Below are 17998 nucleotides of genomic sequence, written 5' to 3'. Positions count from 1 at the left end.
GGAATTTAAGTTTGTGAGCTTGTAAACTTTACGCCAGTGTTTCTCTCACTCGTGTGTGTGTGTGCATTATGCCTAATTTTCAGCATACAAACCCACGACCCAATGTAGCCAGATTTTGACAAGACTTTCTCACGAACATTCACATAAACCCACTCGACTGGAGTCCGTACAATCCATCTTTTGTTTCTCCGTTGGACTTAATCTGGGCGGTGATGTTTAAAGGCGTTTGAATGCCCAAGCTAATCTCGACCAACTGAGCGCTGCCTTGTCAAAAGGGTTGAATCATATCCCTATGACAAAGGTAAATGCACCTTTGAACCCCAAGCAGAGGAAATTTAAGGCTGTGACAGATGCGCGAGGGAGGCATAGGAGATAATTAGTATTTTCGCTTTTCACTTTTTGGGGTACCGTCATTTGAGTTTCAATAACACATGAATGATCGGACAAAATCAAATGAGATTTTGTTTATATGTTGATGAAATATGAAAGTAAATGTTAAATAACAATACTGAATAATACTTTCGAAAATATAAAATTAAATCACTTAAAAAGTTTACCCTTTTGCCTTTTCCTTTACAGTATATTTTGGGAATTTTATATCTACATCATTTACAAACACAATAGATGAAACATATGGAGATAACGAACAGTGTTCAAGCTCAAAGTTCCATTAAACAATACAAAATAGAAGCAGAACAAACACGGACCTCCAAAACATCAGAGGTGGGATCAGGTGCCATGGAGGAGTCAGCATCCCCTGCCGACCGGTCACACCCGCCGTGTGCTCCTTGTCATGATCGGGAAATAACGGAATAATCCGTCGACAATTCATTGTGTAAATAATGGCCTAACAATTAGTAAGAGAAAAGTCAGTCAGCATTTGACTCAGTGATAAATTGTATTTGCTGACAAGGTCATTGTATCGACCATAGAACTTACGAAATGATGACTTTAAACGAGACTGCTGATATTCTTGTTTCATCAACTTGCTCGTCAATAATTTACCTCGTTTTAGAAATTGTACATACGTAGAGCATGCTCTTGCGTATCGAATCAACTGAGAGATATAAACCCCGTATGCAGGTGATGAAGGTATATTGCTGCATAAGTAAGGGATGTTGACGATTCAAAAGCTAAAGTCATCACGTTTATCATAAAGCTTGGTTGTTAGATTACCATTAACGTCTTTTACAAGTAAAATATCCAAACCTTAAACAGATGTGTGAGACTCTGTGCTATCTTTTATCTCAAGCTCACCAGGATATATCGTATCGACATAAGAATGGAAATAACCATTGTTAATTGACAATACGTCGTCGATATATCTGAATGTCGAGTTGAAGGCCACAGCAAGTGTTTTTTTTTTCTTTTCACATATAAGATTTTGGACAAATTCTCCATCATATGAATACAACAAGAGGCCCAAGGGCCTTAACGGTCACCTGAGTATAATACAACAATTTAAAGGATCCATAGAGTATAAAATGAACTGAAAGGTGAAGCTTTGTTGCCCAAAAGCAAGAAAAATAGAGTGATCAGGATCAAAAAAATAATTAGTTTAGCATTCATTCACAGTTCATAAATTAGGTTCTAATCTGTTCCTCATTTAACACTTTCACCATACAGTAAATTAACAAAATATCACTGCTTCTGTACCATCTTAATTCCTTGTTGAAATCTCTTGCATTGGCCTCTCTTGATCTTTGATGAACATTTAATAAGACAAGTTATTTTTGTCTCATTTTTATTTATCTATTACTTACAAGTCTACCTGATCATTAAAACTACGAAAGTACTTTTTGTATTATACAATAAAAATTCTTGCATAATTCTCTTATTCTATTAACCTTTCAAGTACATTATTTACAAAAGTAAATGGCAAAGGGGAATAACTCCTCTCAGTAGATTACAAATAAATAATGCCCTAGCTAGGACCAGAACACTTGACTAAATGGTCCAGATGTTCAAATATCTGGTAAAAATACCCTTCCTTATTAAAACTTTTACTCTTTTTGCCTCTGATATGCCCAGGTGCAGAGAAGATTTTTAAAGAAATAATGCATTTTTACTACAGATTCACTATATTATCAATAGAACCCCCCCCCCTCCATCGAGAAACATCAGAGCCTCTCACCCTGGGACCAGAAGTTTGCACATCATAAGTAATAACTTTGTTTATCTGCTTAACACTGAGGAGCAGACAGGAATATTTAATAGAAATAATGCATTTTCACTATATTATCAAGAGCCCCACCCTTGCACCAGCACATCTGACCCAGGGGTCATGCAATTCACTACTCTCTTGCTCATCATAACTATACACTAGCTTCTTTGCTTTTTAACCAGAAGCAGAAAAGAATGTTTTCAGAAAAAATTTGTTTTTTCACTATATAATCAATAGAGCCCCCCCCCCCCTTTTTCACCAGAACCCTTGACCCTGGGGCCATGAAATTCACAAGTTTGGAAGAGGCATCCTTGCATATCATAACAATGTACTTACTTTGTTTAAATAATACCCAGGGGCAGAGAAGAAGAGTTTTAAAGAAATAATTCACCTTCACTGGGGCCATGAATTTCACAATTTTGGAAGAGGCATCCTTGCTCATCATAACAATGTACTAAATTTGTTTAAATAATACCAAGGAGCAGAGAAGAAGATTTTTAAAGCATTAATGCATTTTCACTATATAATAGATAGAGCCCACCCTAACACCAGAACCCCTGATCCTGGGGCCATGAAATTCACAATTTTGGAAGAGGCATCCTTGCTTATCATAACTATGTATTTAATTTGTTTCAATAATACCCAGGAGTAGAGAAGAAGGAAATAATGCACTTTCACTATATGATCTATATAGCCCTGCCCTAGCACCAGAACCCCTGACCCTGGGGCTATGAATTTCACAATTTTGGTAGAGTCACTCTTGCTTATCATAACTATGTATTTAATTTGTTTCAATAACACGCAGGAGTAGAGAAGAAGATTTTCAAAGAAATAATGCACTTTCACTATATGATCTGTATAGCCCCGCCCTAGCACCAGAACCCCTGACCCTGGGGCCATGAATTTCACAATTTTGGTAGAGTCACTCTTGCTTATCATAACTATGTATTCAATTTGTTTCAATAGTACCCAGGAGCTGAGAAGAAGATTTTCAAAGAAATAATGCACTTTCACTATATGATCTGTATAGTCCCACCCTAGCACCAGAACCCCTGACACTGGGGCCATGAATTTCACAATTTTGGTAGAGTCACTCTTGCTTATCATAACTATGTATTCAATTTGTTTCAATAATACCCAGGAGTAGAGAAGAAGATTTTCAAAGAGATAATGCACTTTCACTATATGATCTATATAGCCCCGCCCTAGCACCAGAACCCCTGACCCTGGGGCCAAGAATTTCACAATTTTGGTTGAGTCACCCTTGCTTATCATAACTATGTATTCAATTTGTTTCAATAATACCCAGGTGTAGAGAAGAAGATTTTCAAAGAGATAATGCACTTTCACTATATGATCTATATAGCCCCGCCCTAGCACCAGAACCCCTGACCCCGGGGCCATGAATTTCACAATTTAGGTAGAGGGCTCAATGCTAATTACAATCATGTCAACAGTTTGACTGCTTGATGTCCAGGAGTAAAGAAGAAGATTTTTAAAGATTGCATTAATTTTGGTGGTTTTAGCCTCACCCCTCAGGCCCCAGGGGGGCAGGGACCATGAAATTCACAATTTTTGTCCCCCTTCACCCACAGATGCTATATGCCAAAATTGGTTGAAATTGGTTGAGCGGTTTCAGAGAAGAAGCTGAAAATGTTTAAATGTTAACGCACGACGCACGACGGACGACGGACGACGCACGACGACGGACAAAAACGGATAGCAATAGGTCACCTGAGTGACTCAGGTGACCTAAAAAAGGTCTGCTAATAACGGGGCGCAATTGGTACCCATGGAAATTCTAATAGAAATATATACGTATCCAGGCATCCAATTTTTATTTGTATTATTAGAAATTAGGACAAACCAAAATATTTATTTCCTCAAGATACTCGGAGTTTCTCGATCGTGTTTATCGGTAATACAAAGACGCATTTGAAAGCGTTCTGATCATATATGAGATTTATGGTTTTAAATATTCATTGATTCCTATTTTTATGATCACTTAAGTTCTTTTAAAAAAAAGCTATAACAAGTACCTGTTTATCCAAAATAAAATACTGGAAAGTGGAATTGAATTTTCAACCAGACCCAAATTATGCGAATCGTCCTTAAAATCAGTAGTTGGTTTTATCGAAAAGTAACTTGGACGATTTTCTGATAACAAAACTATAACGGTTACCTCTTATCCTAGAAGAATTACATGCATTGGCAATATTCAATTTTATGGTGATCTCAAAACCCTCTCTTAAAATGCCAAAATTGAATCCTCGCTAACTTATCTTTTGTACGCTTATCCTTTATTCAAAGTTCTTATTCTTTTCTATATAGCATAGATTTCTGTTATACTATTAATAAAGGAATGTTTTTAAAATTTGCTTGAGTTTTTGGTGTATAAATCACACAGACCTGTCACAAAGGAAATTCACACCAGAGTGGAAGTCTGTGTGATTTACACACCATTACATGTAATTCACACTTAACTTTTAAAACATTCCTTATATTTACAATTTAATATTTAAAAGCAGCAGAAATACACCCAATGTTTTAATTTCCCATTGCCTTTTATATAACGTCTCTGTAACTTCATTGTGACGTCACTTTAGCGCGAGTTTCTCCGTGGATATTTTTACGCGTGAGTATACACAAAAATCACATTCAAATCAATTTTAATTGTTGGTTTATCAGAAAAACACAGCAAATGTTAATATTAATATCTTAAATTTTAAAACAGTTAGATATTAATAAATTTAATGATACATGAAAAAGACCAATAGATAAAATACACTTACTGTAGATTTCCATTGTATGAGGACGCTGTCTTCACTTTGTCAAACTGAGATCTCCGTTTAAAAATAAAGTGTCTCATATATATATGCCTCCGAGTGTACTTTTTTTTTATTTCAGCTCTTTTTCATCGTTAGATTGCATTATCAAAATTGAAAGACTTAATTTCTTCATTTTATAATGCCAAGGCATCCTACCTTATTTGTAATTTCATGTAACAGGATATTGAAAAAAAAAAACCCGTAACATTGTCATAAACGCCCCTTAATCTTTCATATTTATTATCAAAGAAAGGGATGGACCCTATTTAAAATCGATATTAAATAATACAAGCATATACTTTTACACAGGGTCTTTAAATACTTTACGGACCTTGTTGATTATATAAAGGAATCCCAATGCCTTAAAAGCTATACAGTTATATATTAAAATAAGTAGCATAAATTTGTAAGTGCCCATTTTGAAATAGTACATTAACTTGTAAACGGTATACAAGTTAACTTACAAGTAGAATCCAGGGACAATATTGCAAAACCTCTGATAGTACAGGAAAATACAATAGTATATGGTGTATATATTAATATCCATTGCAAACCAAGTTTGGGGGCATAATGGAATTACCTTGTTCGTCTGTCTGTCTATCTAGCTGTTAATTTTTTTTTTCTTGTAATCATGTTTGGGCTATAACGCTGTATTGTAAAATCACTGGAATTGTATTCAATTTTTATGACTCAAGGGTTTGTCGTGAATGTGAACAGAGGTCATTCAAGATGTCCCTAGCTCAATTGCAGAAACTGTATAGTGTCCAATCTACAACTTTCTTTTGGAGAAACATTGGATTTCATTCCTCATATCGAATTGCTAATCACTTGATGGTATGTCATGACTATGACGCAATGTCATTTTATCAATTTGAAAGACACTTTAAAGAACCCAAGCTCATGCTTATTAGAAAATGCATATGACCCGAGTTTATTGACTTACCGTAAAAGGTCATTCTTTGAGGGTCAATTTTCCTAGCAGAAACAAATATTTATTTGTCTGGTCTCTGACTCTTAAATGCAGTTTATTGCATGTTGATACTTTACACAAAGATTGCATATAATCCAAAGGTGTGTAAAGGTAACCCAGTCTATTTTGGCAAGTTCAGTGTTACTGGCAAAAAGGTTTTAATCTGTGTCCAGTCTATAATTTCTCACGAGGAAACATTGGAAGTTCTTTTTTGATATAAAGGCTGCTTATGATCTGACAGAAAGCCGTGCTTTTGAAACCTATGTCGATTGATCAAATTAAAGTCACTTGAAGATAAATAAATGATTCCTGCCTAGATCATATCTTTGACAGGAGAATTTAAGTGGCAACTAATTTAAAAAAAAATACTGCATATGTCCAGAAGGTATATACTTGTCTTGAAACAGTGTTTTTCCAACAAATTCAAAATCACGAGTTGAAAAAAAAGTGTTATATATTTGTTTGATTGTTTTATGTTTAATGTCAATCTTGAAAATTTTTCACTCATAAGGATACGCCACCACTAGCCAGTGGAGGGCTGCAAATTTAAACATACTCGGCACTTAGGGCCATTGAACAGTGAGGGATCTTTTTCGTGCCAGCACCTACTGCGACACGGGACCTCTGTTTCTACGGTCACTGTCTCATCCAAAGGATCGGTCTCCACGTCCTGCAGTGGAATTCGAGCCCGAGACCAAAAGATCAACTCCTTGCTCCGCGACTCCAAAGCAAACGCTCTAAAAGGATATTAAAAAACAATTTTTTCTTATGGCTTCTCTTAGCCACATGAATTTCTGAAAAATAAAACTTTTTCTAGTTGGCAATACCTAAAATATTACTTGAACCGTTGGTGAATGAATATCTATTCAAACTGATAAAATTTTCTTGCTAATCTATATACCATGACTTCATTAGTTCCGTCATTATCCACAAATCCTGAAAGTTTCTTCAAAAATGGCAAAAAGTGTAAGCTGTTTTTCAAAATTGTGCAAAGAGCACATCCTTAGATCAAAATTGTGCAATTTAATAATGGAAGAACTGCCTTTGAAGATTATATTGTGCATTTTATTTATTTATTTTATTTGGCCCAGGGGTTGGCTAATATTTTAGTTCTTTGTTGAATGTTCAAATATTACCATTTTCTGCGAAACTTAAGAACATTGCAATTTCAAAAAAGAGCATCACTTTCGGAGGAAACGTTTTATAGGAAATGGAAGCATTTTTATTGATGTTTGAAATGAGACATTTTGTCTTGGTCATTTATATATAGGCATCGCCATTTTATGTCTAAAGTGAACATAGCTATCTTTGCCTGATCTACATGCTACATGTATAACTCTAAAATACACGTTATTGCATGTTGATACTTGAAAGAGATTGCATATCACATACAGTCCTTTTGCCAGTTCAAGTTTACTGATATAAAAGTGTAAAATTTGTGTCTAGATCACATTTCCCATTTCCTTCCTAAACTTAGTTGGGTATATTTACGTTTTGACATTAACAAACGAGAATCGAACCTGGATCTCCTTGTTATTCTCTAAACTTTCAAACAGCAATCATTTTTTCAGATCAGGTACATGTACCTAATTTTAAACGCCGGTAAAGGAAAATAAATATAGCACCAACATATCCTTTTATTATTATTTTCAACAGTCTTTGATCTCAGAAGAACTGGCATCTTTTCTTAGGATAGAGTGTCTTCTGATTGAGGACATCTCTGCTGTTTTTGTGACTTTAACTGGGCACAGCCTTTCCCGATTCTTTTTTTTTTAAATTTTCACCAAGCTCATTTTTTTAAACGGCCATTTGATACAATGTTTTCTCGTAAGATATCGGTCCAGAGAACTTTTTACTGGTCTTGTCTACGGGATTCAATGTTTTTGACAACTCTGCAGAAATGATTTTTTTTTTGTAAGAAAGAATCAAAAATGTGATTTCAGATGAAATAAGTTTTAATCCTTTTCAAGATTAAGTTTAAGTATCCAGTAGGTCATGCATACGTATAACACTGAAGTTGAAAATGTGTATGGCACTATTTTATGTTTCTCAATATGTCTTCATAAAAATGAATTATAGTAGTACGTTATCATTAAAAAAGGTTTTATGTGATATTTTATATGAAATATGAAGATAACAAACAGTATTCAACTTACACCTACCGTGTGCTCCTTGTCATGATCGAAAAAAAAAATTAGGAAAAATCCGTCGACAGTTCAGTGTATAAATAATGGCCTAACAATTAGTATGAAAAACGTCAGTCAGCATTTGACTCAATGATAGGTTGTATATGCTGACAAGGCCATTGTATCGACCATAAAACTTGCTAAAAGATGACTTCAAACGAGACTGTTGATATCCTTGTTTCATCAACTTGTTTGCCAATAGCTTGCCTCGTTTTAGAAGTTGTTCATACGTAGAGCATTCTCTTGTGTATCGAATCAACTGAGAAACATAAACCCACTATGCAGGGGATAAGGGTATCTTGCTACATAATTAAGGAAAGTTGACGATAGAAAGGTTGAAATCATCACGTTTATCATACATGTAAAGCTTTGTTGTTAGGTTATCATTAATGTCTTTTCTAGTTAAATATCTAAATATGAAACAGATGTGGCACAATCTGGACATCCTTTATTTCAAGCTCATTGGGCTATATCGAGTCGACAAATGAATGAAAGTAACTACATGCACAATCAAATCTCGTTATCTCGAACATCAAGGGACCAAGAAAATACTTCGAGATATCCTAGGATTTGAGATATCCTGGGTAAAACAATTAAAAGATAAGCACTTGGGACTTACTGGGGCTTGACAAAATGGCTTCGACATATCCATGGTATTCGAGATATCAGTGTTCGAGGTACCGAAGTTCAACAGCATATTTAATTGATAATACGTCGCCGATATATCGAAATGTCGAGTTGAAGACCACAGTTTATTTAAAAAATTGAAGTGATTGATTTACGAAAACATGCATTTGTAGTCAAAATGGTTTATCAAAATACAAAGATCGATCTGTGAGAAAAAATCCCCATCTCAACAGTTATATGTTATATATATATATATATATATATATATATATATATATATATATATATATATATATATATATATATATATATATATATTGAAGTTTCTTAATACAATTCGGGCGCAGAGCAAAATGGAACTTCTAAATGTATCAGAGGTGGGAATCATGTGCAAGAGTAGGAATCCCCTGCTAACCGGTCAAATCCGCCGTGTGCTCATTGCCATGATTAGGAAAACGCAAAAATCTATAGAACTATTTAAATAATACACTAACTATTAGCATGAAAAACGGTCAGGCAGCATTCGATTCAATTATAGGTTGAATTTGCTAACGAGGTCATTGTATCGACAACAAAACTTGCGAAATGATGACTATAAACGAGACTGTTGATATCCTTGTTTCATCACTTTGTTTGTCAATTGTGTGCTTCGTTTTAGAAAATGTTCGCAATTAGAGCATGTTCTTGCGAATCAAATCATCTGGGATGTATAAATCTCATATGCAGGTGATAAGTGTATATTAATACTACATACAGCAATATAAAGAACAAAGGGGGGGGGGGGGGCTGACTCTTGTTCCTACCACTGCATCATGATAGCCAAAAATTGGTTAATAGATCATAAACAAAAGCTTCCCAGAGGAGAATAATCAATACAAAGATTTATTTCCTTGCTTTTTTTTTTTTTTTTTTTTTAGAAATTCATATCAGAAAAATACATGTTGATAATAGTGATTAATAATAATTGATTTACTATTAATTGTAATTTAGCAATATCTGATTTTTTAAAGATAACTTCACCAAACTGTGACAATCATCTGATATAGAAAGATTTATAAACATTTTTTTTCTTAAATTAAAAATGTTAGTGTAATTGCGCAGTTGGTATAGGTTGCGGAAAATTTAATGCACACCTTGTATCGTCAATGCTTGAAATGGATTTACCAGTTTTCTCATATTTTCGTTTAGCTTGCGACTTCCACAACCATAACCGCTTCCAACTATGATTTGCGTATTCATAAAGAGCAACATGATTAATGTCATTAGTACTTTATTGAAAAATATTGAAAGATATTCATCACTATAAAAACCTTCGGAAATTCAGATGACGAGAAAAAAAATACAGACAATTTATGTATTTTAATAACAGGTTACATCATTGAGCCAATTTGTCAGAGATTATTTATTTGAAGACGTGACGAGGCGCACCGCTAGTCTATGATTAAGGACACCTATAGGAAGTGCCTCTTAGATAATCCAAGAAAATATGTACAAAATTATAATTATTTTTATTCTGCAGAAATGTGATTTTGGATGAATGGCGTTTCCGCTATCTGCATTTGTATCTATCAGACTAGGCATAAGTTTAGTCAAAACATTTCCATCGGATGTTTGAAATTAGTAAATACTAAAAGAAAACCGCGCAAGTTCGGAGACTTGAATTATAAAATGATTCCAGTTTCACATCAGTGGTTTCTACTGAAAGTATATGAAAGTTTTATTCAAAAAGTTTAAGAGATTATCCTTAGTCCAACATACTGCAGTCACTTTGGGAGCAGTAGATAAATGCCGATTGTCTTTTTGTTTTCTATTTTTTTTTTTTAATTTTTTTTCTTTTTAATTATATTTCCGGGTGTATTGTTTGTTTATTGTTTTGTTTTTATATTTGTTTTTTTTTTTTTTTGGTTTCAGTTTATTAATATACTTTGAATAAATTTGTAATCCTATGTTTAAATTGGCGTTGAATATTATATTCAGAAAACATCAAAGGAAGGTGTGTACAGCTTCAGTAAAATGCGCAAATTAAAAATCAAATGTTTATGTGCATCGCTTTTACTACAAATGGTTGAACAAATGCATATTCATTATTTTATATTTGCTCTTCAAATGTAATTTCAATTGATCTTAATGCACGTTGTTAATACATGTGAGTTCATTCTCACATAGCACTGAAACTTTCTATTTTTATCAAAGACAATATGTACATGCTAATGGCAAGTTTCTCATACTTTGAAAGAATGAGAAATGACGCCTTTCTACAAACTAAATTATACAGACTAGACTGAATATCATTGATGGTAACTTAACGAATTAAGGGTACATGTGTTAAAAAACTCATAATTTCTGAGAATCAGATATTGTTGATTTGGTGTTTTAAGGAACTCTAACTGTAATTCTTTAAATTAATGTGCAAGTGTAGTGTGCCATCCTTCTTGTTTATAAAGTCCTTCAAGAATTTGTCTAATTTTTTTATGAACAAAGACCCTGATAAGATCCTCATAAGATATAATAGTTAATGTAAAGGGAAAATTCAGTGTTTTAATATTGAAATTAACAAGGAAATATTATATGTACTTCTTACTCTGCAAGTGATGAATAGTTTAATAGTTTCATGCGAATAACCACAAAGAGCTTCCTTAATTCAAACATTTGGGACAAACTATGACCGGCAATTTAACTTTGAATATGGAACTACATAACAAATTTAGACATAGGTTGGTGTGCTCGGGATTTCGATTGATCATCCTAAATAACATTAAAATAACAATTTGGTGTAGTCTGTGATAAAATGTTATTTGGAGACATAGAGATAAAATATTTTGACAATTGAGTTACCAAAGATCAGATTAGCGTGTCCTTGATGTTATTTATCCGAAGATAATTTAGCAAACGAGGTGTTAGTACTTTGGATTACTTGAAATATCCGATGTTTTAATTGAATGAAAAATATGAGTAGTAAGTTGCAATAATTAGAAATAATTTGAAAAGCTCGGGAATTAAAAAAAGTTGTTTTTGAATAAAAAACATTCAACATTGAATTAATTAGAAAAAACTTGTCAAATCAGAGAAACTCTTAGAAAAGTCATCCGCGTGGCGCAGTTTAATCTAGAGTCGAGGTGTAAGGAGCTGATCTTTTTGTCGCGGGTTTGAAAACCACTGTAGGACATAGAGACTTCTCCTTCGGATGAGACCGTATAAATTAACCGAGAACTAGTGTTACAGTAGGTGTTGTCACGAAAAAGATCCCTCACTGCTCAGTTGCCCTGAGTGCCAAATATAGGTCTGAATTTGGAGCCCTCCACCGGTATTTAATGGTGTGTCCTAATGAGAGGAACATTCTCGAGAGGGACGTTAAACAACAAACAAATCAAACAGAAAAAAACATCTACATCTTCTGTTCTCTCTGAAATTATTTTAAAAATTTGTATATGACAGTACATGAGCTTGACAAAATAAATATAAGAAGTCAACTACATGTAACACAATAGAGAATGTTGATCCTTTTATCTCTGATAAATAATATTATCATTTCAAATAAAAAAAAATGACTTAAAAATTGTCTCTGAAATATCCTGACAGCTAGTTAACAGCATCAGATAATTATTATAATAGACTTTTCTGTGAATGTTAAGAAAAGATGAACCCATCTTTCTTTTCATTTATATATGGCTAAAATATGTTTTTTTTAAAAATACATTTTTTCCCATTTCTATCTGAAATAAGAATGCACACTAATTTATATAACTATCAAATACAAGAAGGAAAAGGGATACGTCCATCGCCGAACATACACGGCTGATACTGGTTTCTGTATATCAACCCCTTCAAGGTGTCCTGTGGCAATGTATTATATCAATCACTGATCCCAATGCAATTATATTTTGAAAAACAAATTCATTTAGATTTCAAAGATAATGAAAATACATTGTTGCCTGATTCATATTTATTCAAAATCTTTACCTTATTCATCTATCTCTTAACACTTAACCACCAAACCTCAATAAAATGTATAGAATATAAAACCAGTCCTGCCTACATGTACAAAAAAGGATGTTTTCTTTAGTTTTCCATTATTATACTAGTTACTGTAAGTTTTGAATTGATTATTATCTTGAAAATGTTCTCAGGAACTTTGCGGCAAGAAAACTTCAGTCATTTATAAAACTTTCAAAAAATTGAAATTAAACTGTAAATTTGCGTTTTCAAACTTTATACTTAATTATGTAACTTGGCCAATCCAATCATAAATTTGTTGAAGGTAAGTGTTAACAGTGCAATTTTTGTCCTGATTTACATTAAGAACTTCTTTATGTACTTCGAGATAAATTGTTTATTGAGAGAAGGTACCTACTTCTACCAGTAAAAGAATCACGACCGTTATCAAGAGACTCTGTATCTTGCGTCATTGCACATGGCAAATAAATTCTTTTAAGGAATAACTGTCTTATTTTTTGGATTCATGATGTGATCAATCGAGTGGCTTGCGTGATAATTTGCAAAAACGCCGAAGGCGTTTATGCATAAAATTATCATGCAAGCCAATCGATTGATCATCGTCATGAATCCAAAAAATCTGACAGTTATTCCTTATATTTACATGCTCCTGCAAATTCCCGTGCTAATAGCCCCGCTTCTGTCTCTATTTGTCCCGCCCCGCACGTGATTTTTTTTTAACCGCGCCTATCGATGAACCAGTAGATTTATGTAGAAATAAAGTATTTTACAAGTTGTAATTTTATCTCGGACAAAGACATTGGAAATGTAAATATTTTAACATAAACCACAAGAATGAGGATTATTCGGATTTATTACAAGCAAAAGTACACATAACTGGTTAAAACTAAGAAAATATTGAAGAATTTATCGCATTTGATGATAAATTAATAAATCACAAATCTTGAATAGAGCTTCATATAAGAATAATTTCAATCTTAATTTTATTTATTGATTTCCTGTGTTTTGATTGGACGAGAACAAATTCAAGAAAAAGTTTACACATCGATAAATCCTCAATCAGAACTACTTTATTGACCTAGCTTTTATTGTAAAAAAAAAAATCAAACAAATTGTTAAGCCTACTTCTATTCTGTGTTTTAGCTAACCAATTACAGAAACTTGAAATTAAAACAAAACTAAGGACATACAGGACTGACAGACGGGAATATTATGTTTATGTCACCGTCAGATCACGATTGTGAAGTCATATTGTCGACGTTCATAATAGGCCTACAAAACAAATCAGATCAGTTCTCGGTAGCGCTGTGATAGGAAAGAGAAACGTACCTTAGACTCTTGCCTTATTAGCATCAAATTCATTTTTCTACATCATATATTCTGTCCCGTCTTTGAACAAACCAGAGCAAATCAGGGTTGTCGTCGGTCTGCTACTTTCGTTTTAGAGCGTCCGTCGTTATATTGTCAACATGGCCTATATGCATGGCCAAGGACGAATTCTTTTGAAGTCTACTCGTATTTACGATATTTGTTGACTTAAATAATATTCTAAGAGTTTTTATAAGCTTATTTTATTAAATGTTTTGAATTTTGAATTTATCGACGTTCATCTCGATTGCGACATAAAGTATTCCTACGCTGTACATAAATAACAGATTGTATGGAGACTTCAAAGAGAAATAATTTTAAAACTTCGTAATTGGAATTATACATAAAAGTGCTTCGCACTTTTATTCAGTTTGTGAGTACAAAGGCATGAGTTTACACATCGATAAATTCTGAAAAAAGAACGTTTAATCCTATAATAATAATCTGTTTACCCTGATGTCTTTGTCTTGATTTATTGTAACTGATGCTTAAAGTATCTGTAAGATACAAAAAATACATTGGTCATCTGCCTTTTGATCGAGATATGGGGTAAAACATATTAGTACTCTTATGGCAGTCTAATATCTCATTTGATATCTCAAGGTTTTATGTTGACAATAAATTTTGAAAATCAGCAAAAAGCGAATTTTCTTTTTGAGAATAAGTACATTAATAATTATAATTTTTTTTTAATTACAAACATGAAATTCCATTCAAACTTTAATAGTCAACATATATACAGAGGACATGTCCATCACTACTGAATGTTTATTAGTACTAACAAAAGATAATAAGCAAGAAATACGATGCCTTTCATTTAAAAAAAAATGTTAAGAATCAAATTATCTTATAAGTAGTCTGTGTTGTCTGTTTTTTAATAACTTAGTACCATCGTTTCTATGTATAAAATTTACCGTTATAAACGAAAGTAGGAAAATCCCACCTGCACAGCATACCGAATTACGAGTGCAATAAACGAAAAGTATTATTTATAAACAAGGGGACAAATCCTTTTTTTGATGTAGTTGCCATGTTTTCTCCAAATAGGTGTTAGATTTATAAAGTTATGCAATATAATAGGACTGTGCCTTAATATCAATATTCCGGTATGTTGCTATTCGTTGACAAAAAAAAAATCGTATTGCGATACTTTTTTTCCAGTACCCAAATACCGACAAGCTGCTTGGGCTTCAGATTTCGTAAATAAAATATGAAATTCAATATGTCAGGAACGTTTCAATCGTGCAAAACCGTACCAAAAGGTAAGGTTGTTGCTGTACATATAAGGATACATTTCGTTCCAAAACTGTAGTGAAATCAAAAGGAACTGTTTTGTAACACACTCTGCTTATAGATGAAAGTTAATAAAACAGGAAAAAGAGCCTTCTTTTACTGTCATTTAAAATAATGCAATATATATCGCAATACAGTTAAAATTATCGCAATATATCGCAATACAAAATCTCCCGCCGATACCCAGCCCTACAATACAATATAACGCCTTTCAAATGGGCAAAAATATGCACTGCATCTGAAATGTCCAGCACTCGACCTCGCGCTTATGTTTTACATAGATTAGATATTCTGCTACATACTGTTTGATTTCAATTTGTGCACAAAAATACCCTCATTTATCTGTATACACACACTCCAAGATTTCTGCAGACGTTAGTAACATTTTTTATGCTCTGTGAATCGTTATTTGTAAAACCGAAACGGCTAAATCCGGCTTCCTGTTTCCTACGAGTAGGCCCCTACTTTAACTAAACAAAAATCTCTTCTTAAGTGAGAGAGGTACCTATTTTAGCACAGATATCTGATTTCCGGAAGAAAAAAAAAGTTTTATTTATCATTTACTCACTTAAGAACTGAATCATATGTTATCAAAATTAAAAAAAAGTAACAGTTACTACGCTGGCGTTAATTTTCCTAATTCTAAAACAGAAAACATCAAAAATCGAGGATGGAAAGGAGATCCTTATGAAACAATATGTTCAGCCTTCTCAATGTTGCCTCAGAATTAATTTTTCCATTAAACTCTGTTTTCTAGAACTCATAGGGTTTAGAAATTTACTTTTATTATTTTGAATTGTGAAGGCAGATATAAATGATTGCTAAACATATATCGTACATCATTCTAATTGGATAAAGTCAAATTTTGTGACTGATATCTACAACAGAGGGATAATGCGCAGTTCTTAAGTGCAACTTGTGTTTTCAACGAAACCCGGTTAACCAGAAGGCGACAATCGGTGAGCGAATCTCAGTCACCTTGATTCTTTTGATTTATATAGATATATTACAAAATACAGACGAACAACACTTGTCCCTTTTTTATTTGCCCTTAGGCAAAATATATAGTTTGATATAAAACAAACAACTGTCTTCCATCGGCTCATACATTCTTCTCGTTGGCTCACATACATCAAAGTGATAAGAACAAAAAATAATACGCCAGTTTTAGTTTATTACATCTAATTTCGTGCACTAATTCTTATATTTTAAGGTATATATTAACGAAGTAGATCTTGAACTAATAGTTTGAAATAATCCCTGGAAAATCATGCTCCTTATCTTACGTCAAAACTCTTGACGCGAATCCATTGCAGATGTGTGTGAGAGAGGAACGAATGACAACTCCGTAAGTAAGATTGATAATCAACTTGATCTGATTAATTTGCACACTTTTTCTTTTGGAGAAAAAAATGTAAAAATTGTAAAAAAAAGAAAAAAAAATATTGCAATTAAAAGACTTGATTCAATTTATTTGTACATTGATTCATATTTAATTTTTATTCCAAACCATACTTTTTGCACATCAAATTCAAAAAAGTAGTGAATCAAACATTTGTGTGCGTCTATGTATTTCAAATATTTGTATAGTATAGGTTCCTGTTCGGTCGCAAAAAATGCAGAAAATAGCGCTTATGATACATTCTACGGTAAATTCATAATAATGGCGAAACCTGCTTGATAATGAACTCGTAAATGTTTTCAACACAAACATTCATAGCAAACCATTTGTAGGTTTCCCCATTATTTTAAATTTACCGTAGACTGTATCCTAAAAATACCTGCTTTTCACTTATTGATGTTTTAATGGTTTACTATGAAAGTTTGTGTTGAAAACATTTACGAGTTCATTATTAATATACAGTAGAGCATAGAAAACATATAATATTTCAATCACAAACCAAAATTTTCTTTTGTATTGTGTCAAGAAAATATTTCCGCAGATGACAATGGAAAAACGTTCTTACTAGAATAAAATTTCCGCCATAATGAAGACAGTCATATGAAATTTTGGAACAAACAGAAATGGTATTCGTTTTATGATTCTCCGGTTACCAATTTATTATATGTGTTTCTTATCTTTATCCTTGCTTGAACTTTTATATGCACTCACAATAAAATAGAACATACCACAACATAGATGTATTTCCTTAAATCAAGAAATATTAAACTGGATTTGCAAATAAACCGATTTTTTTTCCAAAAGGCTAATTGAATCAATATTAAATTTAGCCTGAGATTCTTTTGTATGTTTGTTTAATATCCGGAATGTTTTCGACAGAACAAGAAATGAAATGTGGAGATAACGAAGAGGTATCAATCTCAAAGGTCCATTGAAACAATACAAATTTGGAGCAAAGCAAACACAGACCACTGAAAACATCAGAGGTGGGGTCAGGTATCATAGAGGAGTAAGCATCCCTTATAAACCGGTCACATCCTCTTTGTCCTTATTGTCATGATCGGGCAAACTGGTCATATTTCTGCTAACACTGTAAAACCTAACACCTTGTAAAGTGATCAAGTATGTGACGATTTGTATGATATTGATCCTGGGTTGCTGATTTCAATTTCCTATAAACAAAAATATGTCAGAGAAGAACCAGTT

This window comes from Saccostrea echinata, unplaced genomic scaffold (assembly GCF_033153115.1).
Source record: "Saccostrea echinata isolate AGI-Se365-2 ecotype Australia unplaced genomic scaffold, CSIRO_AGI_Sech_v1 ptg000033l, whole genome shotgun sequence".
In the NCBI taxonomy this organism is placed as follows: domain Eukaryota; kingdom Metazoa; phylum Mollusca; class Bivalvia; order Ostreida; family Ostreidae; genus Saccostrea; species Saccostrea echinata.
This window is presented reverse-complemented; position numbering follows the sequence as displayed.